This window comes from Triturus cristatus, chromosome 1_1 (assembly GCF_964204655.1).
Source record: "Triturus cristatus chromosome 1_1, aTriCri1.1, whole genome shotgun sequence".
Taxonomy (NCBI): domain Eukaryota; kingdom Metazoa; phylum Chordata; class Amphibia; order Caudata; family Salamandridae; genus Triturus; species Triturus cristatus.
In genome coordinates, this window is record NC_140579.1 from 588,303,391 (window position 1) to 588,319,548 (window position 16,158).

The window sequence follows — 16,158 nt, forward strand, 5'->3', positions numbered from 1 at the left end:
TCAACTGTAGTTTTTGCATTTGTCACCCCGAGTGGGACGGGTATGCCTAGACGTAGGTCCCGTGCTCTCCATGCCACTGGAATCAAGCTATCCTGGCTGAAGAGGGGTGAAACCCCGAAACCGGTCCTAGGATGCTTGTTTCCAGTCCAGGGAGGACCTGGCTTGGCAGTTCGGGCTGGACTGTTCCCATGAGGCACAGGGTCAAGACTAATTTGCATATGGCTTGGTTCAAACTGGAATGGCATGGTGAGCAAAAAACCGATGGATTTAGTCCCAGATCTCTGTACTGGGGTGAATGTATGACATTGTTCTGCATTCTGTCCATCAACTGTAGGTTTTGCATTTGTCACCCCGAGTGGGACGGGTATGCCTAGACGTAGGTCCCGTGCTCTCCATGCCACTGGAATCAAGCTATCCTGGCTGAAGAGGGGTGAAACCCCGAAACCGGTCCCAGGATGCTTGTTTCCAGTCCAAGGAGGACCTGGCTTGGCAGTTCGGGCTGGACTGTTCCCATGAGGCACAGGGTCAAGACTGGTTTGCATATGGCTTGGTTCAAACTGGAATGGCATGGTGAGCAAAACAACGATGGATTTAGGCCCAGATCTCTGTACTGGGGTGAATGTATGACATTGTTCTGCATTCTGTCCATCAACTGTAGTTTTTGCATTTGTCACCCCGAGTGGGACGGATATGCCTAGACGTAGGTCCCGTGCTCTCCATGCCACTGGAATCAAGCTATCCTGGCTGAAGAGGGGTAAAACCCCGAAACCCGTCCTAGGATGCTTGTTTCTAGTCCAGGGAGGACCTGGCTTGGCAGTTCGGACTGGACTGTTCCCATGAGGCACAGGGTCAAGACTGGTTTGCATATGGCTTGGTTCAAACTGGAATGGCATGGTGAGCAAAACAACGATGGATTTAGGCCCAGATCTCTGTACTGGGGTGAATGTATGACATTGTTCTGCATTCTGTCCATCAACTGTAGTTTTTGCATTTGTCACCCCGAGTGGTACGGGTATGCCTAGACGTAGGTCCCGTGCTCTCCATGCCACTGGAATCAACCTATCCTGGCTGAAGAGGGGTGAAACCCCGAAACCTGTCCTAAGATGCTTGTTTCCAGTCCAGGGAGGACCTGGCTTGGCAGTTCGGGCTGGACTGTTCCCATGAGGCACAGGGTCAAGACTGATTTGCATATGGCTTGGTTCAAACTGGAATGGCATGGTGAGCAAAAAAACGATAGATTTTGGCCCAGATCTCTGTACTGGGGTGAATGTATGACATTGTTCTGCATTCTGTCCATCATGTGTAGCTTTTGCATTTGTCACCCCGAGTGGGACGGGTATGCCTAGACGTAGGTCCCGTGCTCTCCATGCCACTGGAATCAAGCTATCCTGGCTGAAGAGGGATGAAACCCCGAAACCGATCCTAGGATGCTTGTTTCCAGTCCAGGGAGGACCTGGCTTGGCAGTTCGGGCTGGAATGTTCCCATGAGGCACAGGGTCAAGACTGATTTGCATATGGCTTGGTTCAAACTGGAATGGCATGGTGAGCAAAACAACGATGGAATTAGGCCCAGATCTCTGTACTGGGGTGAATGTATGACATTGTTCTGCATACTGTCCTTCAACTGTAGTTTTTGCATTTGTCACCCCGAGTGGAACGGGTATGCCTAGACGTAGGTCCCGTGCTCTCCATGCCACTGGAATCAAGCTATCCTGGCTGAAGAGGGGTGAAACCCCGAAACCGGTCCTAGGATGCTTGTTTCCAGTCCAGGGAGGACCTGGCTTGGCAGTTCGGGCTGGACTGTTCCCATGAGGCACAGGGCAAGTCTGATTTGCATATGGCTTGGTTCAAACTGGAATGGCATGGTGAGAAAAAAAACGATGGATTTAGGCCCAGATCTCTGTACTGGGGTGAATGTATGATATTGTTCTGCATTCTATCCATCAACTGTAGTTTTTGCATTTGTCACCTCGAGTGGGACGGGTATGCCTAGACGTATGTCCCGTGCTCTCCATGCCACTGGAATCAAGCTATCCTGGCTGAAGTGGGGTGAAACCCCGAAACCTGTCCTAGGATGCTTGTTTCCAGTCCAGGGAGGACCTGGCTTGGCAGTTCGGGCTGGACTGTTCCCATGAGGCACAGGGTCAAGACTGAATTGCATATGGCTTGGTTCAAACTGGAATGGCATGGTGAGCAAAAAAACGATTGATTTAGGCCCAGATCTCTGTACTGGGGTGAATGTATGACATTGTTCTGCATTCTGTCCATCAACTGTAGTTTTTGCATTTGTCACCCCGAGTGGGACGGGTATGCCTAGACGTAGGTCCCGTGCTCTCCATGCCACTGGAATCAAGCTATCCTGGCTGAAGAGGGGTGAAACCCCGAAACCGGTCCTAGGATGCTTGTTTCCAGTCCAGGGAGGACCTGGCTTGGCAGTTCGGGCTGGACTGTTCCCATGAGGCACAGGGTCAAGACGGATTTGTATATGGCTTGATTCAAACTGGAATGGCATGGTGAGCAAACAAACGATGGATTTAGGCCCAGATCTCTGTACTGGGGTGAATGTATGACATTGTTCTGCATTCTGTCCATCAACTGTAGTTTTTGCATTTGTCACCCCGAGTGGGACGGGTATGCCTAGACGTAGGTCCCGTGCTCTCCATGCCACTGGAATCAAGCTATCCTGGCTGAAGAGGGGTGCAACCCCGAAACCGGTCCTAGGATGCTTGTTTCCAGTCCAGGGAGGACCTGGCTTGGCAGTTCGGGCTGGACTGTTCCCATGAGGCACAGGGTCAAGACTGATTTGCATATGGCTTGGTTCAAACTGGAATGGCATCGTGAGAAAAAAAACAATGGATTTAGGCCCAGATCTCTGTACTGGGGTGAATGTATGATATTGTTCTGCATTCTGTCCATCAACTGTAGTTTTTGCATTTGTCACCCCGAGTGGGACGGGTATGCCTAGACGTGGGTCCCGTGCTCTCCATGCCACTGGAATCAAGCTATCCTGGCTGAAGAGGGGTGAAACCCCGAAACCGGTCCTAGGATGCTTGTTTCCAGTCCAGGGAGGACCTGGCTTGGCAGTTAGGGCTGGACTGTTCCCATGAGGCACAGGGTCAAGTCTGATTTGCATATGGCTTGGTTCAAACTGGAATGGCATGGTGAGAAAAAAAACGATGGATTTAGGCCCAGATCTCTGTACTGGGGTGAATGTATGATATTGTTCTGCATTCTGTCCATCAACTGTAGTTTTTGCATTTGTCACCTCGAGTGGGACGGGTATGCCTAGACGTAGGTCCCGTGCTCTCCATGCCACTGGAATCAAGCTATCCTGGCTGAAGAGGGGTGAAACCCCGAAACCGGTCCTAGGATGCTTGTTTCCAGTCCAGGGAGTACCTGGCTTGGCAGTTCAGGCTGGACTGTTCCCATGAGGCACAGGGTCAAGACTGATTTGCCAATGGCTTGGTTCAAACTGGAATGGCATGGTGAGCAAAAAAACGATGGATTTAGGCCCAGATATCGGTACTGGGGTGAATGTATGACATTGTTCTGCATTCTGTCCATCAACTGTAGTTTTTCCATTTGTCACCCCAAGTGGGACGGGTATGCCTAGACGTAGGTCCCGTGCTCTCCTTGCCACTGGAATCAAGTTATCCTGGCTGAAGAGGGGTGAAATCCCGAAACCGGTCCTAGGATACTTGTTTCCAGTCCAGGGAGGACCTGGCTTGGCAGTTTGGGCTGGACTGAGCCCATAAGGCACAGGGTCAAGACTGATTTGCATATGGCTTGGTTCAAACTGGAATGGCATGGTGAGCAAAAAACCGATGGATTTAGTCCCAGATCTCTGTACTGGGGTGAATGTATGACATTGTTCTGCATTCTGTCCATCAACTGTAGGTTTTGCATTTGTCACCCCGAGTGGGACGGGTATGCCTAGACGTAGGTCCCGTGCTCTCCATGCCACTGGAATCAAACTATCCTGGCTGAAGAGGGGTGAAACCCCGAAACCGGTCCCAGGATGCTTGTTTCCAGTCCAAGGAGGACCTGGCTTGGCAGTTCGGGCTGGACTGTTCCCATGAGGCACAGGGTCAAGACTGGTTTGCATATGGCTTGGTTCAAACTGGAATGGCATGGTGAGCAAAACAACGATGGATTTAGGCCCAGATCTCTGTACTGGGGTGAATGTATGACATTGTTCTGCATTCTGTCCATCAACTGTAGTTTTTGCATTTGTCACCCCGAGTGGGACGGATATGCCTAGACGTAGGTCCCGTGCTCTCCATGCCACTGGAATCAAGCTATCCTGGCTGAAGAGGGGTAAAACCCCGAAACCCGTCCTAGGATGCTTGTTTCTAGTCCAGGGAGGACCTGGCTTGGCAGTTCGGACTGGACTGTTCCCATGAGGCACAGGGTCAAGACTGGTTTGCATATGGCTTGGTTCAAACTGGAATGGCATGGTGAGCAAAACAACGATGGATTTAGGCCCAGATCTCTGTACTGGGGTGAATGTATGACATTGTTCTGCATTCTGTCCATCAACTGTAGTTTTTGCATTTGTCACCCCGAGTGGTACGGGTATGCCTAGACGTAGGTCCCGTGCTCTCCATGCCACTGGAATCAAGCTATCCTGGCTGAAGAGGGGTGAAACCCCGAAACCTGTCCTAAGATGCTTGTTTCCAGTCCAGGGAGGACCTGGCTTGGCAGTTCGGGCTGGACTGTTCCCATGAGGCACAGGGTCAAGACTGATTTGCATATGGCTTGGTTCAAACTGGAATGGCATGGTGAGCAAAAAAACGATAGATTTTGGCCCAGATCTCTGTACTGGGGTGAATGTATGACATTGTTCTGCATTCTGTCCATCATGTGTAGCTTTTGCATTTGTCACCCCGAGTGGGACGGGTATGCCTAGACGTAGGTCCCGTGCTCTCCATGCCACTGGAATCAAGCTATACTGGCTGAAGAGGGATGAAACCCCGAAACCGATCCTAGGATGCTTGTTTCCAGTCCAGGGAGGACCTGGCTTGGCAGTTCGGGCTGGAATGTTCCCATGAGGCACAGGGTCAAGACTGATTTGCATATGGCTTGGTTCAAACTGGAATGGCATGGTGAGCAAAACAACGATGGAATTAGGCCCAGATCTCTGTACTGGGGTGAATGTATGACATTGTTCTGCATTCTGTCCTTCAACTGTAGTTTTTGCATTTGTCACCCCGAGTGGAACGGGTATGCCTAGACGTAGGTCCCGTGCTCTCCATGCCACTGGAATCAAGCTATCCTGGCTGAAGAGGGGTGAAACCCCGAAACCGGTCCTAGGATGCTTGTTTCCAGTCCAGGGAGGACCTGGCTTGGCAGTTCGGGCTGGACTGTTCCCATGAGGCACAGGGTCAAGACTGATTTGCATATGGCTTGGTTCAAACTGGAATGGCGAGCAAAAAAACGATGGATTTAGGCCCAGATCTCTGTACTGGGGTGAATGTATGACATTGTTCTGCATTCTGTCCATCAACTGTAGTTTTTGCATTTGTCACCCCGAGTGGGACGGGTATGCCTAGACGTAGGTCCCGTGCTCTCCATGCCACTGGAATCAAGCTATCCTGGCTGAAGAGGGGTGAAACCCGAAACCGGTCTTAGGATGCTTGTTTCCAGTCCAGGGAGGACCTGGCTTGGCAGTTCGGGCTGGACTGTTCCCATGAGGCACATGGTCAAGACTGATTTGCATATGGCTTGGTTCAAACTGGAATGGCATGGTGAGCAAAAAAACGATAGATTTTGGCCCAGATCTCTGTACTGGGGTGAATGTATGACATTGTTCTGCATTCTGTCCATCATGTGTAGCTTTTGCATTTGTCACCCCGAGTGGGACGGGTATGCCTAGACGTAGGTCCCGTGCTCTCCATGCCACTGGAATCAAGCTATCCTGGCTGAAGAGGGATGAAACCCCGAAACCGATCCTAGGATGCTTGTTTCCAGTCCAGGGAGGACCTGGCTTGGCAGTTCGGGCTGGAATGTTCCCATGAGGCACAGGGTCAAGACTGATTTGCATATGGCTTGGTTCAAACTGGAATGGCATGGTGAGCAAAACAACGATGGAATTAGGCCCAGATCTCTGTACTGGGGTGAATGTATGACATTGTTCTGCATTCTGTCCTTCAACTGTAGTTTTTGCATTTGTCACCCCGAGTGGAACGGGTATGCCTAGACGTAGGTCCCGTGCTCTCCATGCCACTGGAATCAAGCTATCCTGGCTGAAGAGGGGTGAAACCCCGAAACCGGTCCTAGGATGCTTGTTTCCAGTCCAGGGAGGACCTGGCTTGGCAGTTCGGGCTGGACTGTTCCCATGAGGCACAGGGTCAAGACTGAATTGCATATGGCTTGGTTCAAACTGGAATGGCATGGTGAGCAAAAAAACGATGGATTTAGGCCCAGATCTCTGTACTGGGGTGAATGTATGACATTGTTCTGCATTCTGTCCATCAACTGTAGTTTTTGCATTTGTCACCCCGAGTGGGACGGGTATGCCTAGACGTAGGTACCGTGCTCTCCATGCCACTGGAATCAAGCTATCCTGGCTGAAGAGGGGTGAAACCCCGAAACCGGTCCTAGGATGCTTGTTTCCAGTCCAGGGAGGACCTGGCTTGGCAGTTCGGGCTGGACTGTTCCCATGAGGCACAGGGTCAAGACTGATTTGTATATGGCTTGATTCAAACTGGAATGGCATGGTGAGCAAAAAAACGATGGATTTAGGCCCAGATCTCTGTACTGGGGTGAATGTATGACATTGTTCTGCATTCTGTCCATCAACTGTAGTTTTTGCATTTGTCACCCCGAGTGGGAAGGGTATGCCTAGACGTAGGTCCCGTGCTCTCCATGCCACTGGAATCAAGCTATCCTGGCTGAAGAGGGGTGAAACCCCGAAACCGGTCCTAGGATGCTTGTTTCCAGTCCAGGGAGGACCTGGCTTGGCAGTTCGGGCTGGACTGTTCCCATGAGGCACAGGGTCAAGTCTGATTTGCATATGGCTTGGTTCAAACTGGAATGGCATGGTGAGAAAAAAAACTATGGATTTAGGCCCAGATCTCTGTACTGGGGTGAATGTATGATATTGTTCTGCATTCTGTCCATCAACTGTAGTTTTTGCATTTGTCACCTCGAGTGGGACGGGTATGCCTAGACGTAGGTCCCGTGCTCTCCATGCCACTGGAATCAAGCTATCCTGGCTGAAGAGGGGTGAAACCCCGAAACCGGTCTTAGGATGCTTGTTTCCAGTCCAGGGAGGACCTGGCTTGGCAGTTCAGGCTGGACTGTTCCCATGAGGCACAGGGTCAAGACTGATTTGCCTATGGCTTGGTTCAAACTGGAATGGCATGGTGAGCAAAAAAACGATGGATTTAGGCCCAGATATCGGTACTGGGGTGAATGTATGACATTGTTCTGCATTCTGTCCATCAACTGTAGTTTTTCCATTTGTCACCCCAAGTGGGACGGGAATGCCTAGACGTAGGTCCCGTGCTCTCCTTGCCACTGGAATCAAGCTATCCTGGCTGAAGAGGGGTGAAACCCCGAAACCGGTCCTAGGATGCTTGTTTCCAGTCCAGGGAGGACCTGGCTTGGCAGTTTGGGCTGGACTGTTCCCATAAGGCACAGGGTCAAGACTGATTTGCATATGGCTTGGTTCAAACTGGAATGGCATGGTGAGCAAAAAAACGATGGATTTAGTCCCAGATCTCTGTACTGGGGTGAATGTATGACATTGTTCTGCATTCTGTCCATCAACTGTAGGTTTTGCATTTGTCACCCCGAGTGGGACGGGTATGCCTAGACGTAGGTCCCGTGCTCTCCATGCCACTGGAATCAAGCTATCCTGGCTGAAGAGGGGTGAAACCCCGAAACCGGTCCCAGGATGCTTGTTTCCAGTCCAAGGAGGACCTGGCTTGGCAGTTCGGGCTGGAATGTTCCCATGAGGCACAGGGTCAAGACTGGTTTGCATATGGCTTGGTTCAAACTGGAATGGCATGGTGAGCAAAACAACAATGGATTTAGGCCCAGATCTCTGTACTGGGGTGAATGTATGACATTGTTCTGCATTCTGTCCATCAACTGTAGTTTTTGCATTTGTCACCCCGAGTGGGACGGATATGCCTAGACTAGGTCCCGTGCTCTCCATGCCACTGGAATCAAGCTATCCTGGCTGAAGAGGGGTAAAACCCCGAAACCGGTCCTAGGATGCTTGTTTCTAGTCCAGGGAGGACCTGGCTTGGCAGTTCGGACTGGACTGTTCCCATGAGGCACAGGGTCAAGACTGATTTGCATATGGCTTGGTTCAAACTGGAATGGTATGGTGAGCAAAAAAAGATGGATTTAGGCCCAGAACTCTGTACTGGGGTGAATGTATGACATTGTTCTGCATTCTGTCCATCAACTGTAGTTTTTGCATTTGTCACCCCGAGTGGGACGGGTATGCCTAGACGTAGGTACCGTGCTCTCCATGCCACTGGAATCAAGCTATCCTGGCTGAAGAGGGGTGAAACCCCGAAACCGGTCCTAGGATGCTTGTTTCCAGTCCAGGGAAGACCTGGCTTGGCAGTTCAGGCTGGACTGTTCCCATGAGGCACAGGGTCAAGACTGATTTGTATATGGCTTGATTCAAACTGGAATGGCATGGTGAGCAAAAAAACGATGGATTTAGGCCCAGATCTCTGTACTGGGGTGAATGTATGACATTGTTCTGCATTCTGTCCATCAACTGTAGTTTTTGCATTTGTCACCCCGAGTGGGACGGGTATGCCTAGACGTAGGTCCCGTGCTCTCCATGCCACTGGAATCAAGCTATCCTGGCTGAAAAGGGGTGAAACCCCGAAACCGGTCCTAGGATGCTTGTTTCCAGTCCAGGGAGGACCTGGCTTGGCAGTTCGGGCTGGACTGTTCCCATGAGGCACAGGGCAAGTCTGATTTGCATATGGCTTGGTTCAAACTGGAATGGCATGGTGAGAAAAAAAACGATGGATTTAGGCCCAGATCTCTGTACTGGGGTGAATGTATGATATTGTTCTGCATTCTGTCCATCAACTGTAGTTTTTGCATTTGTCACCTCGAGTGGGACGGGTATGCCTAGACGTATGTCCCGTGCTCTCCATGCCACTGGAATCAAGCTATCCTGGCTGAAGAGGGGTGAAACCCCGAAACCGGTCTTAGGATGCTTGTTTCCAGTCCAGGGAGGACCTGGCTTGGCAGTTCAGGCTGGACTGTTCCCATGAGGCACAGGGTCAAGACTGATTTGCCTATGGCTTGGTTCAAACTGGAATGGCATGGTGAGCAAAAAAACGATGGATTTAGGCCCAGATATCGGTACTGGGGTGAATGTATGACATTGTTCTGCATTCTGTCCATCAACTGTAGTTTTTCCATTTGTCACCCCAAGTGGGACGGGAATGCCTAGACGTAGGTCCCGTGCTCTCCTTGCCACTGGAATCAAGCTATCCTGGCTGAAGAGGGGTGAAACCCCGAAACCGGTCCTAGGATGCTTGTTTCCAGTCCAGGGAGGACCTGGCTTGGCAGTTTGGGCTGGACTGTTCCCATAAGGCACAGGGTAAAGACTGATTTGCATATGGCTTGGTTCAAACTGGAATGGCATGGTGAGCAAAAAACCGATGGATTTAGTCCCAGATCTCTGTACTGGGGTGCATGTATGACATTGTTCTGCATTCTGTCCATCAACTGTAGGTTTTGCATTTGTCACCCCGAGTGGGACGGGTATGCCTAGACGTAGGTCCCGTGCTCTCCATGCCACTGGAATCAAGCTATCCTGGCTGAAGAGGGGTAAAACCCCGAAACCGGTCCCAGGATGCTTGTTTCCAGTCCAAGGAGGACCTGGCTTGGCAGTTCGGGCTGGACTGTTCCCATGAGGCACAGGGTCAAGACTGGTTTGCATATGGCTTGGTTCAAACTGGAATGGCATGGTGAGCAAAACAACGATGGATTTAGGCCCAGATCTCTGTACTGGGGTGAATGTATGACATTGTTCTGCATTCTGTCCATCAACTGTAGTTTTTGCATTTGTCACCCCGAGTGGGACGGATATGCCTAGACTAGGTCCCGTGCTCTCCATGCCACTGGAATCAAGCTATCCTGGCTGAAGAGGGGTAAAACCCCGAAACCGGTCCTAGGATGCTTGTTTCTAGTCCAGGGAGGACCTGGCTTGGCAGTTCAGACTGGACTGTTCCCATGAGGCACAGGGTCAAGACTGATTTGCATATGGCTTGGTTCAAACTGGAATGGTATGGTGAGCAAAAAAAGATGGATTTAGGCCCAGATCTCTGTACTGGGGTGAATGTATGACATTGTTCTGCATTCTGTCCATCAACTGTAGTTTTTGCATTTGTCACCCCGAGTGGGACGGGTATGCCTAGACATAGGTCCCGTGCTCTCCATGCCACTGGAATCAAGCTATCCTGGCTGAAGAGGGGTGAAACCCAGAAACCGGTCCTAGGATGCTTGTTTCCAGTCCAGGGAGGACCTGGCTTGGCAGTTCGGGCTGGACTGTTCCCATGAGGCACAGGGTCAAGACTGATTTGCATATGGCTTGGTTCAAACTGGAATGGCATGGTGAGCAAAAAAACGATGGATTTAGGCCCAGATCTCTGTACTGGGGTTAATGTATGACATTGTTCTGCATTCTGTCCATCAACTGTATTTTTTTCATTTGTCACCCCGAGTGGGACGGGTATGCCTAGACGTAGGTCCCGTGCTCTCCATGCCACTGGAATCAAGCTATCCTGGCTGAAGAGGGATGAAACCCCGAAACCGGTCATAGGATGCTTGTTTCCAGTCCAGGGAAGACCTGGCTTGGCAGTTCGGGCTGGAATGTTCCCATGAGGCACAGGGTCAAGACTGATTTGCATATGGCTTGGTTCAAACTGGAATGGCATGGTGAGCGAAAAAACGATGGATTTAGGCCCAGATCTCTGTACTGGGGTGAATGTATGACATTGTTTTGCATTCAGTCCATCAACTGTAGTTTTTGCATTTGTCACCCCGAGTGGGACGGGTATGCCTAGACGTAGGTCCCGTCCTCTCCATGCCACTGGAATCAAGGTATCCTGGCTGAAGAGGGGTGAAACCCCGAAACCGGTCCTAGGATGCTTGTGTCCAGTCCAGGGAGGACCTGGGTTGGCAGTTCGGGCTGGTCTGTTCCTATGAGGCACAGGGTCAAGACTGAATTGCATATGGCTTGGTTCAAACTGGAATGGCATGGTGAGCAAAAAAACGATGGATTTAGGCCCAGATCTCTGTACTGGGGTGAATGTATGACATTGTTCTGCATTCTGTCCATCAACTGTAGTTTTTGCATTTGTCACCCCGAGTGGGACGGATATGCCTAGACTAGGTCACGTGCTCTCCATGCCACTGGAATCAAGCTATCCTGGCTGAAGAGGGGTAAAACCCCGAAACCGGTCCTAGGATGCTTGTTTCTAGTCCAGGGAGGACCTGGCTTGGCAGTTCGGACTGGACTGTTCCCATGAGGCACAGGGTCAAGACTGATTTGCATATGGCTTGGTTCAAACGAGGAATGGTATGGTGAGCAAAAAAAGATGGATTTAGGCCCAGATCTCTGTACTGGGGTGAATGTATGACATTGTTCTGCATTCTGTCCATCAACTGTAGTTTTTGCATTTGTCACCCCGAGTGGGATGGGTATGCCTAGACATAGGTCCCGTGCTCTCCATGCCACTGGAATCAAGCTATCCTGGCTGAAGAGGGGTGAAACCCCGAAACCGGTCCTAGGATGCTTGTTTCCAGTCCAGGGAGGACCTGGCTTGGCAGTTCGGGCTGGACTGTTCCCATGAGGCACAGGGTCAAGACTGATTTGCATATGGCTTGGTTCAAACTGGAATGGCATGGTGAGCAAAAAAACGATGGATTTAGGCCCAGATCTCTGTACTGGGGTTAATGTATGACATTGTTCTGCATTCTGTCCATCAACTGTATTTTTTTCATTTGTCACCCCGAGTGGGACGGGTATGCCTAGACGTAGGTCCCGTGCTCTCCATGCCACTGGAATCAAGCTATCCTGGCTGAAGAGGGATGAAACCCCGAAACCGGTCATAGGATGCTTGTTTCCAGTCCAGGGAAGACCTGGCTTGGCAGTTCGGGCTGGAATGTTCCCATGAGGCACAGGGTCAAGACTGATTTGCATATGGCTTGGTTCAAACTGGAATGGCATGGTGAGCGAAAAAACGATGGATTTAGGCCCAGATCTCTGTACTGGGGTGAATGTATGACATTGTTCTGCATTCAGTCCATCAACTGTAGTTTTTGCATTTGTCACCCCGAGTGGGACGGGTATGCCTAGACGTAGGTCCCGTCCTCTCCATGCCACTGGAATCAAGGTATCCTGGCTGAAGAGGGGTGAAACCCCGAAACCGGTCCTAGGATGCTTGTGTCCAGTCCAGGGAGGACCTGGCTTGGCAGTTCGGGCTGGTCTGTTCCCATGAGGCACAGGGTCAAGACTGAATTGCATATGGCTTGGTTCAAACTGGAATGGCATGGTGAGCAAAAAAACGATGGATTTAGGCCCAGATCTCTGTACTGGGGTGAATGTATGACATTGTTCTGCATTCTGTCCATCAACTGTAGTTTTTGCATTTGTCACCCCGAATAGACGGGTATGCCTAGACGTAGGTCCCGTGCTCTCCATGCCACTGGAATCAAGCTATCCTGGCTGAAGAGGGGTGAAACCCCGAATCCGGTCCTAGGATGCTTGTTTCCAGTCCAGGGAGGACCTGGCTTGGCAGTTCGGGCTGGACTGTTCCCATGAGGCACAGGGTCAAGACTGATTTGCATATGGCTTGGTTCAAACTGGAATGGCATGGTGAGCAAAAAAACGATGGATTTAGGCCCAGATCTCTGTACTGGGGTGAATGTATGACATTGTTCTGCATTCTGTCCATCAACTGTAGTTTTTGCATTTGTCACCCCGAGTGGGACGGGTATGCCTAGACGTAGGTCCCGTGCTCTCCATGCCACTGGAATCAAGCTATCCTGGCTGAAGAGGGATGAAACCCCGAAACCGGTCCTAGGATGCTTGTTTCCAGTCCAGGGAGGACCTGGCTTGGCAGTTCGGGCTGGACGGTTCCTATGAGGCACAGGGTCAAGACTGAATTGCATATGGCTTGGTTCAAACTGGAATGACATGGTGAGCAAAAAAACGATGGATTTAGGCCCAGATCTCTGTACTGGGGTGAATGTATGACATTGTTCTGCATTCTGTCCATCAACTGTAGTTTTTGCATTTGTCACCCCGAGTGGGACGGGTATGCCTAGACGCAGGTCCCGTGCTCTCCATGCCACTGGAATCAAGCTATCCTGGCTGAAGAGGGGTGAAACCCCGAAACCTGTCCTAGGATGCTTGTTTCCAGTCCAGGGAGGACCTGGCTTGGCAGTTCGGGCTGGACTGTTCCCATGAGGCACAGGGTCAAGACTGATTTGCATATGGCTTGGTTCAAACTGGAATGGCATGGTGAGCAAAAAAACGATGGATTTAGGCCCAGATCTCTGTACTGGGATGAATGTATGACATTGTTCTGCATTCTGTCCATCAACTGTAGTTTTTGCATTTGTCACCCCGAGTGTGACGGGTATGCCTAGATGTAGGTCCCGTGCTCTGCATGCCACTGGAATCAAGCTATCCTGGCTGAAGAGGGGTGAAACCCGAAACCGGTCCTAGGATGCTTGTTTCCAGTCCAGGGAGGACCTGGCTTGGCAGTTCGGGCTGGACTGTTCCCATGAGGCACAGGGTCAAGACTGATTTGCATATGGCTTGGTTCAAACTGGAATGGCATGGTGAGCAAAAAAATGATGGATTTAGGCCCAGATCTCTGTACTGGGGTGAATGTATGACATTGTTCGGCATTCTGTCCATCAACTGTAGTTTTTGCATTTGTCACCCCGAGTGGGACGGGTATGCCTAGACGTAGGTCCCGTGCTCTCCATGCCACTGAAATCAAGCTATCCTGGCTGAAGAGGGGTGAAACCCCGAAACCTGTCCTAGGATGCTTGTTTCCAGTCCAGGGAGGACCTGGCTTGGCAGTTCGGGCTGGACTGTTCCCATGAGGCACAGGGTCAAGACTGATTTGCATATGGCTTGGTTCAAACTGAAATGGCATGGTGAGCAAAATAACGATGGATTTAGGCCCAGATCCCTGTACTGGGGTGAATGTATGACATTGTTCTGCATTCTGTCCATCAACTGTAGTTTTTGCATTTGTCACCCCGAGTGGGACGGGTATGCCTAGACGTAGGTCCCGTGCTCTCCATGCCACTGGAATCAAGCTATCCTGGCTGAAGAGGGGTGACACCCCGAAACCGGTCCTAGGATGCTTGTTTCCAGTCCAGGGAGGACCTGGCTTGGCAGTTCGGGCTGGACGGTTCCCATGAGGCACAGGGTCAAGACTGAATTGCATATGGCTTGGTTCAAACTGGAATGGCATGGTGAGCAAAAAAACGATGGATTTAGGCCCAGATCTCTGTACTGGGGTGAATGTATGACATTGTTCTGCATTCTGTCCATCAACTGTAGTTTTTGCATTTGTCACCCCGAGTGTGACGGGTATGCTTAGATGTAGGTCCCGTGCTCTGCATGCCACTGGAATCAAGCTATCCTGGCTGAAGAGGGGTGAAACCCCGAAACCGGTCCTAGGATGCTTGTTTCCAGTCCAGGGAGGACCTGGCTTGGCAGTTCGGGCTGGACTGTTCCCATGAGGCACAGGGTCAAGACTGATTTGCATATGGCTTGGTTCAAACTGGAATGGCATGGTGAGCAAAAAAACGACGCATTTAGGCCCAGATCTCTATACTGGGGTGAATGTATGACATTGTTCTGCATTCTGTCCATCAACTGTAGTTTTTGCATTTGTCACCCCGAGTGGGACGGGTATGCCTAGACGTAGGTCCCGTGCTCTCCATGCCACTGGAATCAAGCTATCCTGGCTGAAGAGGGGTGAAACCCCGAAACCGGTCCTAGGATGCTTGTTCCAGTCCAGGGAGGACCTGGCTTGGCAGTTCGGGCTGGACTGTTCCCATGAGGCACAGGGTCAAGACTGAATTGCATATGGCTTGGTTCAAACTGGAATGGCATGGTGAGCAAAAAAACGATGGATTTAGGCCCAGATCTCTGTACTGGGGTGAATGTATGACATTGTTCTGCATTCTGTCCATCAACTGTAGTTTTTGCATTTGTCACCCCGAGTGGGACGGGTATGCCTAGACGTAGGTCCCGTGCTCTCCATGCCACTGAAATCAAGCTATCCTGGCTGAAGAGGGGTGAAACCCCGAAACCTGTCCTAGGATGCTTGTTTCCAGTCCAGGGAGGACCTGGCTTGGCAGTTCGGGCTGGACTGTTCCCATGAGGCACAGGGTCAAGACTGATTTGCATATGGCTTGGTTCAAACTGGAATGGCATGGTGAGCAAAAAAACGATGGATTTAGGCCCAGATCTCTGTACTGGGGTGAATGTATGACATTGTTCTGCATTCTGTCCATCAACTGTAGTTTTTGCTTTTGTCACCCCGAGTGGGACGGGTATGCCTAGACGTAGGTCCCGTGCTCTCCATGCCACTGGAATCAAGCTATCCTGGCTGAAGAGGGGTGAAACCCCGAAACCGGTCCTAGGATGCTTGTTTCCAGTCTAGGGAGGACCTGGCTTGGCAGTTCGGGCTGGACTGTTCCCATGAGGCACAGGGTCAAGACTGATTTGCATATGGCTTGGTTCAAACTGGAATGGCATGGTGAGCAAAAAAACGATGGATTTAGGCCCAGATCTCTGTACTGGGGTGAATGTATGACATTGTTCTGCATTCTGTCCATCAACTGTAGTTTTTGCATTTGTCACCCCGAGTGGGACGGGTATGCCTAGACGTAGGTCCCGTGCTCTCCATGCCACTGGAATCAAGCTATCCTGGCTGAAGAGGGATGAAACCCCGAAACCGGTCCTAGGATGCTTGTTTCCAGTCCAGGGAGGACCTGGCTTGGCAGTTCGGGCTGGACTGTTGCCATGAGGCACAGGGTCAAGACTGATTTGCATATGGCTTGGTTCAAACTGGAATGGCATGGTGAGCAAAAAAACGACGGATTTAGGCCCAGATCTCTATACTGGGGTGAATG